The 14,816-nt window shown below is 39.9% G+C and overlaps 1 long non-coding RNA gene across 1 annotated transcript in view; it reads left to right on the forward strand.

Annotated features, from left to right (window-relative positions):
• The window catches only part of LOC119529233, a 36,093-nt gene extending 23,516 nt beyond the window's left edge, over positions 1 to 12,577 (forward strand). Inside the window, exon 3 of the long non-coding RNA XR_005215835.1 lies at positions 11,467 to 12,577. This is a non-coding gene — a long non-coding RNA (uncharacterized LOC119529233). The remainder of the gene's footprint in view (positions 1 to 11,466) is intronic.
• Positions 12,578 to 14,816: the final 2,239 nt, after the last annotated feature.

Here is a 14,816-nt window from a genome sequence, read left to right on the forward strand (position 1 = left end):
AAACAAAAGCAACGATGGTACATTTAGAGACTCACTGTCCCTTTTTGTTTGGCCTTTTAAAATCATTTGGAAAAGCAAAGTGCCACTGGCAAAAAGCAAGAAAAGCCTGCAAAACTAAGTTGTGCCCCTGTTGTGATATATTTTCATGGGAAACACAACCAGTCCACCAGAAAAGCAGAGAGTCTGAACTGGGAAAGGGGTTGGGAGATGACATCAGGTAGTGGCAAGGTCTTTCATGAGCTCAGAGGTACAAAAAAGATCTGGACTCAAATACTGGCATTGCCCCTTGTCTTCTGTGTGATCTTAGATAAGTTGGTTAACAGTTCTGGGGTGTAGATTATAATGGTTAATGAAGAGAATTACTGCTACTTCATTGTGCTGTCATGAAGAGGAAATTAAATGACAACCTTTAGCCTGGCCCATCTTCCTCCACAGCACCACGTCTCGGTGAACTGTCCTCCAAATCCAGGCTGCCACCTGCATTTAAATGAGATTTCACTGGCACACGGTCACACCCATTTGTTTCCTGTTGTCTGTGGCTGCTATCTCATGACAACGGTTAAGAGTGGGCTAGTTGCAACAGAGACAGTATGGTCCACGAAGCCTAGCATATTTGCTCTCTGTTCTCTTACAGAAAATGTTTGCCAACCCTTGCTCCAGACAGTCATGAAATTTTGGGAATCATCTCAGGCAACCCATTTTTCCTCCCTCTCCATGTCCAATCAGTCATCATGTCCTGTGGGTTCTATCACAAAATACCTCTTGCATCTCTGCAATTTTCCCTGTCTCCACTGAGTCCATGCTGGTCCAGGATGCCACCATTATCAAAATGGACTTCTAAGAGGGCTCCCTTGCTCCCTTACCCTCCTTTCCTGACCACCCATCACACTCACACTCACACACACACACACACTTGGTTTTCAAATAGCCTGAGTGAGCATTTTTAAATGCAAATCATACCAGCTCCCTGAAGATTCCCATTGCTCTTACGATTACACACACACACACAACATCCTGCCTCTAGGGGCCTTGCAGCATAAGGCACCCACCTCCTACTACCTTTTCCTAAGGGACACTCCCCCAACTCTGTCCCTGAGTCACAAGCCTCCTTTCTACCCATCTACTGAAAGGAAACCTGCTCCTTCTTAGCTCTAAGCCCACATTTAGGATAATACCTGGGCCAGGAAGAGATTTCCCATCACATCCTTTATGCTTTTCCCTGGATAACTCCTACTTTCCCTTCAGGGTTAGCTTAACTGTCACCTGCTCAGGTAAAACTGCCCTGATTCTTCACCCCAGTCTGTCCCAGACCAAATCAGAATCCCCTGATTTATACTCTCATGGCACTCATTGCAAGTGGAAAAAAAATACTTAATTTTGTACTTATTTTTGATTGTTTAATACACGGGAGAATGTAAGCTCTCCAGGGAAGGACAGAACCTGCCTGTGCTCACCTCTGTATCTCCAGGGCATGACCTTCCCCTTTGCAAATAGCAGTACACTCTAATAGTTAAGAGTAAGCGGGCATCCCCGCTAGGCTGCCTGATTTGAAATCCCTCCATGATTTACAAGTTGTGCAACCAAACCATTTACCCTCTCTGTGCCTTAGTCTCTGCATATGTAAAATGCGAAAAATAGTATATATACAATGGTATATCATAGGATGTTGTGAGGATGAGATTATTCAGTATATGGAAAGCACTGGTAATGCCACAAGAGTGTTTGCTGTTCTGATTAGGCAAGGTGCTTGATAAAAATGGAATGAAGGAAAAGCTAATTTTTCCCTCCTTCTCCAGGGGACCATGTTTTGGAGTCTGCTATTTAACCCATCGCTCACATCCATGCTCCAGTTAGCACTAGACTGACTGACTTTCCACATACACCACCTGTCTTGTGTCCCTCTTGGCTTCTACATCTGCTCTTCTCTCATCATCCCCACATTTCTCTGCTGAATTTTACTCATCAATTACAGCCCTTTTCAACCCCATCTCTGCCATGAAGCCAGCCACTCCTTCTGCTCTCTTCTACTCTTCCAGCAGAACCAAGACAACCTCCCTTTCCTCAGTGCTATGATTATGTAGATAGATTTACAGATACAGATATATTATAGATATAGATGTAGACATAGATACACAGATTTTTCTCCTTTTCATAGAGTACATGCATCGTTAGTCCATGGTGATTTACAAGTCAGTTGTATCTCTACAAGGACCCTGTTGATAAAAATGGTTATTGCCTCTACATTCCCCAAATATGTGTTTTCACTTTAGTAATCTGCTCATTTTAATTCTACTTTGTTATTTTTAGTAATCTATCCATATCTCCTCCAGTAAATTTAACATACAACAGGGCAGAGACCACATCTCATTCATCCTGGAGGAGCCTGTGATGCTTTGCCTCTTCTCTGCATGTAGTAGACGCTCAGGGAATGCTTTTCAATTTGTACCTGTGGTTGAATTCATTTCTGTATCATCAGCACCTATTGGAACATAGTGGTCCTTTGAGCAAATGTTTATGGAATTGGGCCAAAATAAAAATAAAATAAAGGTCTCTTGTTTTCTAAAATTAAAATGGAAGAACCAGCAGCCATGTAAATCAGTGCAAGTGGGATGGGGATTTGCTGTCCCTTGAGTCAGAGAAAAAGGCAAGCAATCCATTCCCGAAGGCCATTTGATACTGAGTGAGAAGGTCTGCTGTGGAGATGGGCAGAATATATCAGCCAAAGAGGACAGTGAGATTGCCAGTCTCTACACATGGTTTTATGAAAAGAGCATGTTGTAAAAAAGTTTCTGAAGATAGATATTTTGCTTATATTTTTATTTTCTATAGAAAATCACATTATAGGAATATATATATATACAAAAATGTTAACATTTTAGCTCAGTTAAGTTGGATTTGGGCCCTCTGGTGAAAGGAGAACTTTCTGTACTGTTTGATTTTTCTTTTAACAACAAGTATACCTTTTCTTATAATTAAACCTTTTTATTTTGAGATTATTGTAGATTCACATGCAGTTGTAAGAATTAACACCCTTTACCTATTTCCCCCAGTGGTAACATCTTGCAAAACTATCATATAATATCACAACCAGGAGATTGTCACTGAATCAGTCAAGATGAAGAGTTCCCTCACCACCAGGATCCCTCCTATTGGGAATGCCTTATTTCTTTTTTTGTTCAGTGTTTTGATTGCAATAGAACGAGTTAGAACATTAGTTAGAACCAATGTAAACCACTTGTACCCAAATTGAAATTTATAAATTCTGTTTCACATTAACTCATACTAACTCACTAAAATTTGAGAGAGATTACATTCGCAAATTTAAAAAATGCATTAAAAACACCCACAGGATACCTTAGGGGGAAAAAGAAATGTGTAATTGCATTGTAAATAAATCTGAAGGTTTTTGTTCTTTATGCTTTTTTTTAAATGCAATTTGATTGTGATATATTCACACACCATACAATCCATCCAAAGTATACAATCAATAGCTCAGAGTATCATCATATAGTTGTGCATTCATTGCCACAATCAATTGTAGAACATTTTCATTACTCCAAAATAAAGAAAAAAGAAAAAAGAACATCCAAAGCATCTTGTACTCTTTATCCCCCACCAATTATTCATATATATATATAGTCTTTATTTTATTACTCATTTGCCCATGCACTGGTTAAAGGGAGTGTCAGTCAAAACAGCTTCACAGTCATACAGTCACATGATAAAAGCTATTTAGTTATACAATTATCATCAAGAATCAAGTGTACTGGATTACAGTTGAACATATTCAGGTATTTCCTTCTAGCTATCCTAATACACTAGAAACTAAAAAGAGATATCTATATAATGCATAAGACTAACTTCCAGAATGACCTCTCGATTCTATTTGAAATCTCTTAGCCACTGAAACTTTATTTTGTTTCATTTCTTTTCCCCCTTCCAATCAAGAAGGCATCCTAATTCCCACAATGCCAGGGCCAGGCTCATCCCTGGGAGTCATGTCCCACATTGCCAGGAGATTTATACCCCTGGGAGTTAAGTGTCACCTACGGGGGAGGGCAGTGAGTTTACCAACAGAGTTGACTTAGAGAGAGAGGCCACATCTGAGCAACAAAAGAAGTTCTCTTGGGGTGACACTTACTAATAATTATAAGCAGGCTTAGCTTCTCGTTTACAAGAATAAGTTTCATAAGGGCAAGCCCCAAGATTGAGGGCTTGACTTATTAAATTGTGAGTTCCCTAAAGCTTGTAAGAATATCAGGAATTTCCCAGGTGGGGAAGTTTAAGATTTACACATTTTTCCCCAGTCCCTCAAGGGGACTTTAAATACTTCTTTTATTTTCTGTCCTAAATACTCTGGAGTGTATCAGGGTATTACATTAACCTGTACAGAGTAACGAGATCTCACAAATGCCTTATTTTTGCAAATAAAAAAAAATGCAATTCTGGGGGAAAAAAAGATAAAGAGGTCACTAGTGCCAAAGAACAAAGACTTAATTTTTAAGACTGCATTCTTAAGAATATATACTCCTTAATTTACATTTATTAAATCCCAGTCATCTCACTAGTTATTGAGCTAAGGGAATGAAGGTTTTGAGAGCCCTGATGATGTCTGCTTCCCTCTGGCTGCCCAGTACCTGAACACCCCTCCTTTCCTGGGAATACCAACAAGGGTGGGAAACAGGGCAGCATCTCTGAAGACTGAAGCCAATAGGGCTTGGTACACTCCTTGATACACAGTGTCCAGCACATGACCTACTTCCAACCACGTAGATGCTCACACCCACCTGGGACTTTGGATCTTGAAGAAGTCACTTAGGGGCACAGGGGCAGTGCGGACTATTTGTCAAAGGGGCAGATCCAGAATGCAGTGGTGTGGTGAGTGTCCAGTTTAGAGATGCTAGAGAGGGCCTGTGGTGGGATGGTGGCTGGGCCTTGCCTCCTTTGTTCCCTCCTCATTTCCCAAGGCTATTTCTCCATCAAGTCTTTAGGTCTTTTCATTTGCTTCATTTTCAGCATAAATTAGCCAGAGTTTGCCTTATTGCTTACAAACTAAGAATACTATAGGATAAGTACCTACTATGCACAACTAACTGTATTTCCATTATCTCACTGATTGTCCAAACAGTTCTAGTATTGTGGCATGGAATTGTTTTTTCCAGGATTCTAAATGTGAGATGCATCAGACATTAGAATTGTTCTAACAAAAAGGATTTTTTAACGGCCATCCATTTATTAAACCACCTCCTAACACTGCATGAATTTGTCATGGCTCAGTGCATGTGGGAACGATGTGATCCAATGGACTCAAAATAACTGGCCTATGTGTCTCAATGGCATCCTGTGCTGGAGCCATGAATGCCCCTGGTCATTTATAAGATTTGGGACAGATTAAAAACTGTCATGAAGGATTGAATTACAATGGATCCCTTTTATAAATCCACATAATTGTGGAATTTTTAAAAGCCAAGAAAATGTGCCAAAATAATGTACCCAGAAAATATTGAGGTTAGATGAAATCTCTCTCCCTCTCTCTTTCTCTCATTTTACTCTCTTAGAGTTGATAAATCTAAACTCCAGAAATAGTCCTCCAATGAAATCTATCAAATCACCAATGTTTGGATAAATGACTTTCTCTGTGTTTTCTGTTTTACAGCTGAGGAAACTGAGGCTCAGATGGGTTATATAAGTTACACTTAAGATCCTGCACTTGAAAGCTTGAGACACAGCATATTCATATTTTCTATCTCTTTTCTCTCTGAGGGTAATTACTCTGTAGTCTAGTTCACTATCTCTCTCTTCAGGTGTGTTTGCAAAGAGCTTAGAGTAGTGCCTTGTACACAGTGAGTAACACATAGACATCAGATATGTTAGACCAGATCATTATCATGATTAATCCCTTTTTTAATTCATCCAAATCTGCTTAGTCATAATTGATTGTCTCTTTTTCCTTGCTATTTTTATTGCATCTTTTATTTCTTTGAGCAAGTTATTCATAGCTATTATATCTTCTTTATCTGATAATCCTTATATCTAAAGTCCTCAGAGGCCAAAGTTGTTTATGCTACTGTCACAGATGATGGCCTGCCTTCATGGGTGTTTGGTAATTTTTCTTTGTAAATTTATGTTTGGCTGAATTTAATCTGAGAATTCTGAAGGCTCTGAGTTGAAAATGCTCACTTCCCCAAGAGAATATATTATTTCTGGACACCAGAGACTGTTCCCAACCTAGGAGCACTTTAATTTCCTGGCTTTGTTTTCCCTGACTCCATGGATGGTATAAAATAACCCAAGATCCACATGAGAACAGACCTGGGCAAGAGGAAATAAACTCTAAAAGGACTATTATCAGTAATTAATTTTTATCCAGAGTCACAATAGAGATTCACATGGTTTCTTATCAGTTCCCTTTGCTGGGAAGCAGATTTTCTTTTTTTTCTTTTTTTTTTTTTTAGCCCAGGTTTTCATGCATTATACAGAACCTCTGAGAGTCCTGGTTTATGAAGGGATCTCAAGTCCAGACACACCTTCCCCCATTTTTCATGAGCCCCAGCATTTTCCCATAATCTCTGTGATCAATAATCCTCAAAGCTTAGGTACCTGGTTGTGCCATTTCACCAGAGTACTCTGACTTCTATGGTTGCTCACCTCTCTGGTTTCAACTCATGGTTTGTGTGTTTGAAGTTTTGTCCTTTAAGGAATTCCTTACTTGCTTGTGAGCTCAGAAATGCACTAGAAAGTGTGTGCTTGTTGTAGTTTATTCAGCACCTACTATTCTACAGCAAGAGAGCTGTCCAGGCCATCTTGTCCACCTTATGGCTAGAAGAGAAGTCCATACAAATGTCACTATCATCCTGGGAAAAAGAGGACCAGACACAAACTTTCATCCCTCTTGCTCCCACCCCATTCCTTCTGGGGAAGTAGAGCCCCATTAGACCCCTCCAAAGGAGTCCTTCTAGGCCCTGGGAGTTGGTCTCACAGATTCCCTAAAAATTATCTGATTTTTACTGTTCTCTCTTGTCCTCTCTGGATCATGGTGCTGCATTTCCCGAGACTTAGGACACTGACTTCCGGACCAAAAATGCCAAAATCAAGTATATGTATGCCCTGGGTACTCACCATCCCACTCACCCACAGCCAGTGCAACCCTGAGCACAGACCATCGATCCAAAGCTATTGGCACCTTGATCCTCAAATTCCACTGCATTTGTGGAGAAGTACCTTTTTAAATTTTACCTGTGAAGGTCAAAGACATTCATTATCCCTGTAAGAAACATTTATTGAGCACCTCAGGCACCATGTGATTTCTCATGTATCTCCATGACAATTCTGTGATCTCCAACCAGGATCTGCCAACAGAATAAAGGTATCTTCATTTTCCAAAAGAATGTTTAAGCCACACTGTGGATAAGAATGTTGGCTCTGAAGTCAGACTGCCTGGGTTTGAATTCTTGCTTTCTAGATGTAGGACTTCTGCTCTGTCTCAAAGGCTCTGTTTCCTTATTTATAAAATGGAGACAGAGGACACACCCCAGTGGGTTGTCATAAGCATGAGATGAGAGAATCATTATAGAATGTTTAGCTCAGTGCCTGGCACATTGTAATGCCACATAAATGTTAGCCATTTTTAATGGTCTCTTATCATCAAGCACATCAACATAACAGTTAGTGAGCTCAGGATCACTTTTGCCCATTATGCCCTTCTCATTCAAAGGATACTAAAAGTATAGTTAGCAAGAAAATGTTGACACTTAAAGGAGAGCCACAAATTCAAAAAGATTGGAAACTACTGGTCTATGGGGGATCCATATCTTCCTTAAAGTGCTGTTGTAAAGATTAAAAGAAAATACACACCACAAGAGGGTAAGGATGTGGAACAACAGGAACTCTCATTCATTGCTGCTGGGAATGTAAAATGATGCAGCTGTTTTGGAAGATAGTCTGGCAGTTTCTTACAAAGCTAACCAGGGGCTTGCCATATGACTTTGCAATCATACTCCTAGGTCTTTAGTCAAAGGAGTTGAAAACTTATGTCCACACAAAAACCAACACACGGATGTTTATAGCAGCTTTATTCATATTTACCAAAACTTGGAAGCAACCAAAATGTCCTTCAGTAGGTGAATGGATAAGCAAAACTGTGGTAAATCCATAAAACATAATATTATTTGGTGATATAAAGAAACACATTATCAAGCCATGAAGAAACATAGAAGAACCCTAAAAGCCTATTGCTTAGGTAAAGAAGGCTGACTGAAAGGCTACATGCTGTAGGATCCAATTACATAACATTCTGGAAAAAGCGAAAGGATAGAGACAGTAAAAAGATCATTGGTTGTCAGTGGTTCAGAAGGACAGGGGTAGGGGTTGTATAGGTGGAGCACAGGACATTTTTAGGGCAGTGAAACTATTCTGTATGATGCTGTAATCGTGGATACATGACATTATGCATCTGTCAAAATCCATGGAACTTCACAACACAAAGAGAGGACCCTAATGTAAACTATGGACTAGAGTTAATGATGAATATTGGTTCATCAATTGTAACAAATGTACCACACTAATGCAAGATGTACACAGGGGGAGAGGTGTTATATGGTACCTTCTGTACCTTCTGCACAATTTTTATGTAAACCTCAAACTGCCCTAAAAAATAAAGTCTATTACAAAAATAAGGGGAAAAGGAATGCATGTGAACCTCGGGGAACTGGGTGACCCCCCACTCAGCTCAGTCACACCCACCTTTGTCCTCAGCTGAGATCAAAGCAAGAGACTGAGAGGTGGGCCCTTGAACAAGAGCAGCTCATGTGACACAGATGGGTGGGGGGCTATGCCAAATCTTTTCCCATATCCCTTATCAAGTGCTCTATGGGCCAGACCTGCCTGTTCTCTGAGTTCTAGAACTGTTGGCAAAGGTTATAAAAGACAAAGTCAATATTTCCTAAGCCTAAGACCTCACAGTGGATGATAGGAGAATGACTTAAAATACTCTCATGTTTTCTGAAGGAAAAAAAAAAAAAAATTTATGTATATATATATCAGGATAGCATACAGCAGAAGAACCAAGAAAAGCCAAATGAATAGCCCAGACTTGAAGATATACCAGGGAGACTGTATTTATATCTACACTGATATCTGCAGCTATACCCATATCTACATTGATAGCTGCACTTTTATCACCAACCCCATATTTCTCATGGAATTAGGAATCATCTTCGACAAACTTGGCAAGCACCACCAGACTCAGGGATGGCCCTGAAATATAAAAACTGATAGCGACAATTACTTATTTTCCATCTCTCTCTTTCTCTCTCTCTCTCTGCACACTGCTTGGTTTTTGTGTTTCCTGGGACTTGGAGTCCTCATTTATACTCATTAACATGTGTTAATGAGAACTTTGCAGAAAGAAAAAAATGAGGAAAGTAAGAAGGGGAAAGAGGAAGGAAAAAAAAAGACATCAAGGGAATTTGGGTTCTAGTTAATAACGAAGATAGAGGAAAGTCAGACAAACCCAAAGTTGTATTTTTTGACTATATGCATATTGTTTATTCAGTAAAGAAGCTAATCACCCCTCCCCTGATTTCCATGAGGCCACGGTACACCTTTTAGTGGCATGAATTGTTTTGCAATTCAGTTAACCTTTTTGGAGGAACTACTGGGCAGAAGGCACACAGTTAGAAGTGTGGGGAAATATGAAACACCAAAAGACATCTTTCCCTTCCTGCCTATGTCCTCTTATGTCAACCATAAATATCCTCCAAGGCTCCTATGTGCAACTTTCGCTGATAAACAAGGCTTGGCACATACTGGGTACACAATGCATATTTGTTTACTGAAAAAATAAATAGATTTACCAGGATGCCCAAGCACAATAAAGGCACAGAAAATACCAGCAGGCAGAGCTATACCTTTTCCTTTAAAAACAACCTAAACCAGGCAACCATGACCACCAGGATGAAACCCTGTGTTTCCTTCCTTTGGATCATTTCTGATTTGGGGTTTCCTCTTGCCTAATACATTTTGGTAGTCCCTGATCCTCACCTCCAATCCAGTTCTGGCACCTTCCCACAGTTGATAACTACTAGCACTTCTATTGAAACACCTGATGGTCAATTCTAACTTTGCTGGAATATTTCACATTTGACCTTTGATACAGAGTCCGAAGTCTGCTGCCAGCTTTTCAAAAAGAAACCTCTAGTATACACTAGGTTTCAATCTCACTCAGCTCTTCCTTTCCACTCGATCCTACTGGTTTTCAAATGGGGTATTGACATGATCAGAGCTGTGTGTCTTTGGGGAAGATTACCCTGAAGAAAATGGCAGATTAAAGAGGAGCTGGACTGGAGATAGCGAGTTAAGAAAATAGTCATCCAAGTGAGAAGAGATGAATGTCTGGCGTGAGGTGCAATGGGGAGGGAAAAGAAGGAAGAAATGAGAGATCCATTAGGGAAGGCAAATGGACTGAGACGCGACTGGATGAGATTTGAGCTCAATGGGCTACAATGAATTAGTGATGTGTAAAGCACTCAGCTTTTCAGAGAAAACAGCCTCTAAGGACCAGAGTTGCCAAAGGTGCCCCAGAGATGATGAAGTGGGAGCTGAGTCCTCCATGGCCGAGTACTGTGCAGAGGCAGGGGAGCGAGCAGGAAAGAGTGGGTGGACAGTGCCCAGTGGGGACCACAGCAGCAACCACAGATCCTGTATGACCCTTTGACACTAGGGCTGAAAGGTAAGAAAAATGTAGTGGACATGTGTGGTTCTTGCCTGTCTAGCACTTGTTTCCCCTTCTCCTGATAAGAAGTAGTTCACCATTCCTGTGGGGAACCAAATCATCGTGAATCAGGAAGAGCTCACCGCTCGCTCCCTTACCTGGCTACAAGAGCATGGCTAACTAGAGGCTTCTCTCACCCTGACCTCGGTGATTGCTTCAGGTTTGGACAACTGGCCCAAAAGATCCAATTAGAATTATTTAAAGGATTGGCATTATCTATTCCAAGGCATTCATATTAAGATTCTTTTTAGCTAGAGTGTGAATGTACTCTTATTTTTCCCACTCCTCTACCCCACACACCCACGGTAGTGGGCACAGGGATATGTCAGTTGCATGTAATAGAAATCCAAAGCCAAGGAGCTTAAGAATTTAAGATAAAAATAAATAAATAAACCCTGGTTCCCAAGCTAATGTTCCTTCCACTATAACCCACTGTCTTCATCACCCTTGTAGAGATTTCAACTGAATTGTGTAATGGAGATTTTTAATCCCTTCTGAGAAAACAGATTTGTGCTGCCTATTACACAACTGTCTTCTCATCATTTCTCCTCTGTTACCTCTTCACACAACTTTTTTTAAGATATAATACAAGATGATGTTGCATTACATTACACACCCACACACACCAATATGAAAAATCCTATTGACTTTTAACCATGGCTATTTTTACAGTTTCCCTTTCTTTCCTATGCTAGACTTTTTAGGATAAAAGCTGGTTGGAGAGTTGGAGAGAGTGTTAACATGGACCATCCCACCCTATCATTTTAGAGGAGAGGAAACTGCAAGTAAATGTCTACATTTCATGCACTGAAGACACTGCTGTGCCAGATCCCAGAGTTCTCAAGATGCTCAGACACGGTCCACACCTTCTAGATACTTACTTTCTAAAACAAACCAAAACTGTCTTGTTCAACTGAGGAGCTGAAAGTTTCTTCTTAATTGCACTGTGAAATTTAGTGTCAGGTATGCCTGTCACTGGACACCTTTCTCAAGGCAAATGTGTAGCTCTGGTATAAGTGAGGCTAACAAAATGCATTATCAGTGGAGCAAGGTTTTTATAGGACTTTAGCTGAGCACAATTAGAAACTGCTTGATTTGGTCAGGATCAAATAAACCCAATTTTTTAAAACCCTGCTAAATAAAAAATATGCTATCAGATTTTTAGGGGAAAAAGGGAAATCAGCAAATCACAAGAAACCTTGCTGAACTCATGCATTATCTTCAGAATAAAACTCCAGGGAAAAGTCTAGGCTCATCACATAAATAATTACTCATATTTTTCCAGGTCTTTACCATTTGCAGAGATTTCACTCACATGCTCTAATTTGAGTCAGGCAGAGCAGACACTATTATTTTTATCCCTTTTTGACAGCTGCTGATATTGAGGCATAAAGTGGTTGAGCAAATTTCCAAAGGTCAGACTACTAATGAATGGGGAAGGTGTGACTCAAAGAGCATCCCGACTTTATGTCCAGGGAGGCTGCATGAAAGAATACAAGATCGGAATTCAGGACTTTTCAGACACTGACTGACTCCATGACCTTGGTCTAGTTAATAATTGTTTTTACATTAGCTTCCTTGTTTATAAAATATGAATAATTTGCCTAGAAGTCTTGTTTGGGGATTGAACAAGATAATGTAAGTTAGACATCCAGCATATAGTATGTAATCAGTAACTGAGTTCCTTTCATTCTCCTTCTCTTGGGATACACTGCATATAAATATGTTCTACATCTTAAATATGTTCTACAATTGTAATTCCAAAGCCATGATCAATATGTAGATGTGCAGATGTTCAGAATAAAAACAATGCAAGATCCTCAGCCATCAGTGTGATGTTTATTTACACTCAACTTCTCCAACCACACCTCCTGCCCCTACTAGAAATGTGTATCTACCTTATTTCTTATATCATCAGATGACACCACCATCAAAGCAGTTGCCCAAGCCTTAAACCTGCAAAGCAGCCCGTGCATCTCCTTCCCCTTCCCCTCTACCTCCCATTAGTCATTGAATCTTACTTATCTCCCCCAAATGTCTCCTAAATCTGATTTCTCCCCCTCCATCACCATCACCAGTGCTCTAATGCATGTCCCAATCATCAGTAGAACAGTCTTACCCCCATTCTACTCTATTCTTCATGTTGCTTCCACTCTAAGTCAGTAAGAGGCAGATGTGATCTCTCCAACTGCCTGGAAGTCTACATACTTTAGTCTGGTACGTAAGACCCTCTATCAACAGAGCTCTGCCTTTGTCTTCTGCTCCATCTCCCATCCCTATTCCAGAACCCACATGGATCAAGCCTAACTATTGCAATTTTCTAAAGCTTCCTTGCTTCTTCTCACCTCCCACAGCTGATCTCTTTGCTTGGAAAACTTTCCCCAATTTGCTGGAAAAAAATATCTTCATCATTAAGATTCAGCCCAATCTCACTTATCAAATCTAGTATACCTTCACTGACCAGCCCCCCGCCCCACAACAAGCTAGGTTATATGCCCACTCATGTGCTCCCACAGAATCCTGTGTTTGCCTCATGTGTTCATAGCATTTGTCAGAGGGGACTGTTACTGGTTGTTCATGCATCTCTCTGAAGATAGAGACAATTGTGAGGCACAATATTCTATTATGGTTAAAAGTGAGCTCTAAGCCTGCCTGGGCTAGTCTCCTGCAATTACCTTTTACAACCTGTGATTTTAACTAAGTTAATTAACCCTTCTTCCCTCAATTTAATATTTGTAAAAAGTGTTACAATAGCTTGCTGGGATGTATTAGCTGAGATGATGCATATAAATCTCTCAGAGCAATAGTTGGCAGAGAATAAGTGTTCAACAAATGATAGCTATTATTATTGTATTTCACAGTGACTTCACAAAGGTTGGCACATACATGGTCCCTGATATTTCTTTTTCAATTTAAGAAAACTGCATTACTTAAGTCAGAAAAGTGAACTGGCACATTGTAGACAAATTGCTAACAGCAAAGGTTCAAATAGGTTTTGCTAGTAATCTTCATTTTAACAAGAGTAGTCAATTAACCAGAATTCTTATCCCCCATGACACATGAATCCTGGTAGAGTCTGCAGTAGTAGCTATTTCCCAAAGGAAGATTATCCATGCAAAGAGCATGGAGTGTTTTATTCTTTGCCAGTCCCCAAATAATGAGTGATTTTATTTGAAATAAAATTGTAGTGGTCATGTGTATGTGATTATAGACTTGGAAAGGCTTGGAAAGCAACCATCACATAACACCCCCACCCAACCTGCAGGATTACAGATGTGCAAATGGACCAAGGTTGGAAAAGAAATAACTTACCCCAGGTCACTCCTTGAACAGGTGGCAAAAGTCCTGGGTGGATAGGATCAGATCTCCAGATTCATTCCAGTCTTCTTCATGCTAATGATCTACCTCATCTTGTTGACAACAATCAATGCAAGAACATCATCTGTTTGAAAGAATGGAGGTCAAGGATTGATTAATGTGACTTAGCACAATCTTACTCTCATAAGCTTTTGCTATTCTGTCCAATAGATACACATTATAATATAGATAATAACTCTGATCTATATGTCACTTTAGAATAATTACTTTTTTATTTGGCAACAGCAACAAAGAAAAGCAATGTAGTATATTCCATATACCTTATTTTGTCATTCAAGGTCCTCTATGATCTGTTCCGAACTATCCTTGATAGTATGATCATCCTCTCCTCCCCTTCACATATACACCATCTGCTCCAGTTAAACAAAGTGCTCACTAGCTCCCCACCCATTGCATGCTTTCTCCACTCTGTATTTTTGTTCAAGCTTTGATTCCTTGTATCTTGAACACCTTTCCTCTATTTCTACATCACCAAATCCTGCCATCCTTGAAGGTTCAGATCAAATGCTACATGTTCCATAAAGTTTTCCTTCTTTGCACCCACCTGAAAAGGGTATTTCCTGTCTCTGAATTCCTGCTTCACATTTTTTACTTCCCTCATAAAGCATTAATTATTTCCTAATTTAAGTTTGTTTATATTCCTTTTATATTTCCTCCTCTTAATTTG

This window comes from Choloepus didactylus, chromosome 3 (assembly GCF_015220235.1).
Source record: "Choloepus didactylus isolate mChoDid1 chromosome 3, mChoDid1.pri, whole genome shotgun sequence".
Classification (NCBI taxonomy): domain Eukaryota; kingdom Metazoa; phylum Chordata; class Mammalia; order Pilosa; family Megalonychidae; genus Choloepus; species Choloepus didactylus.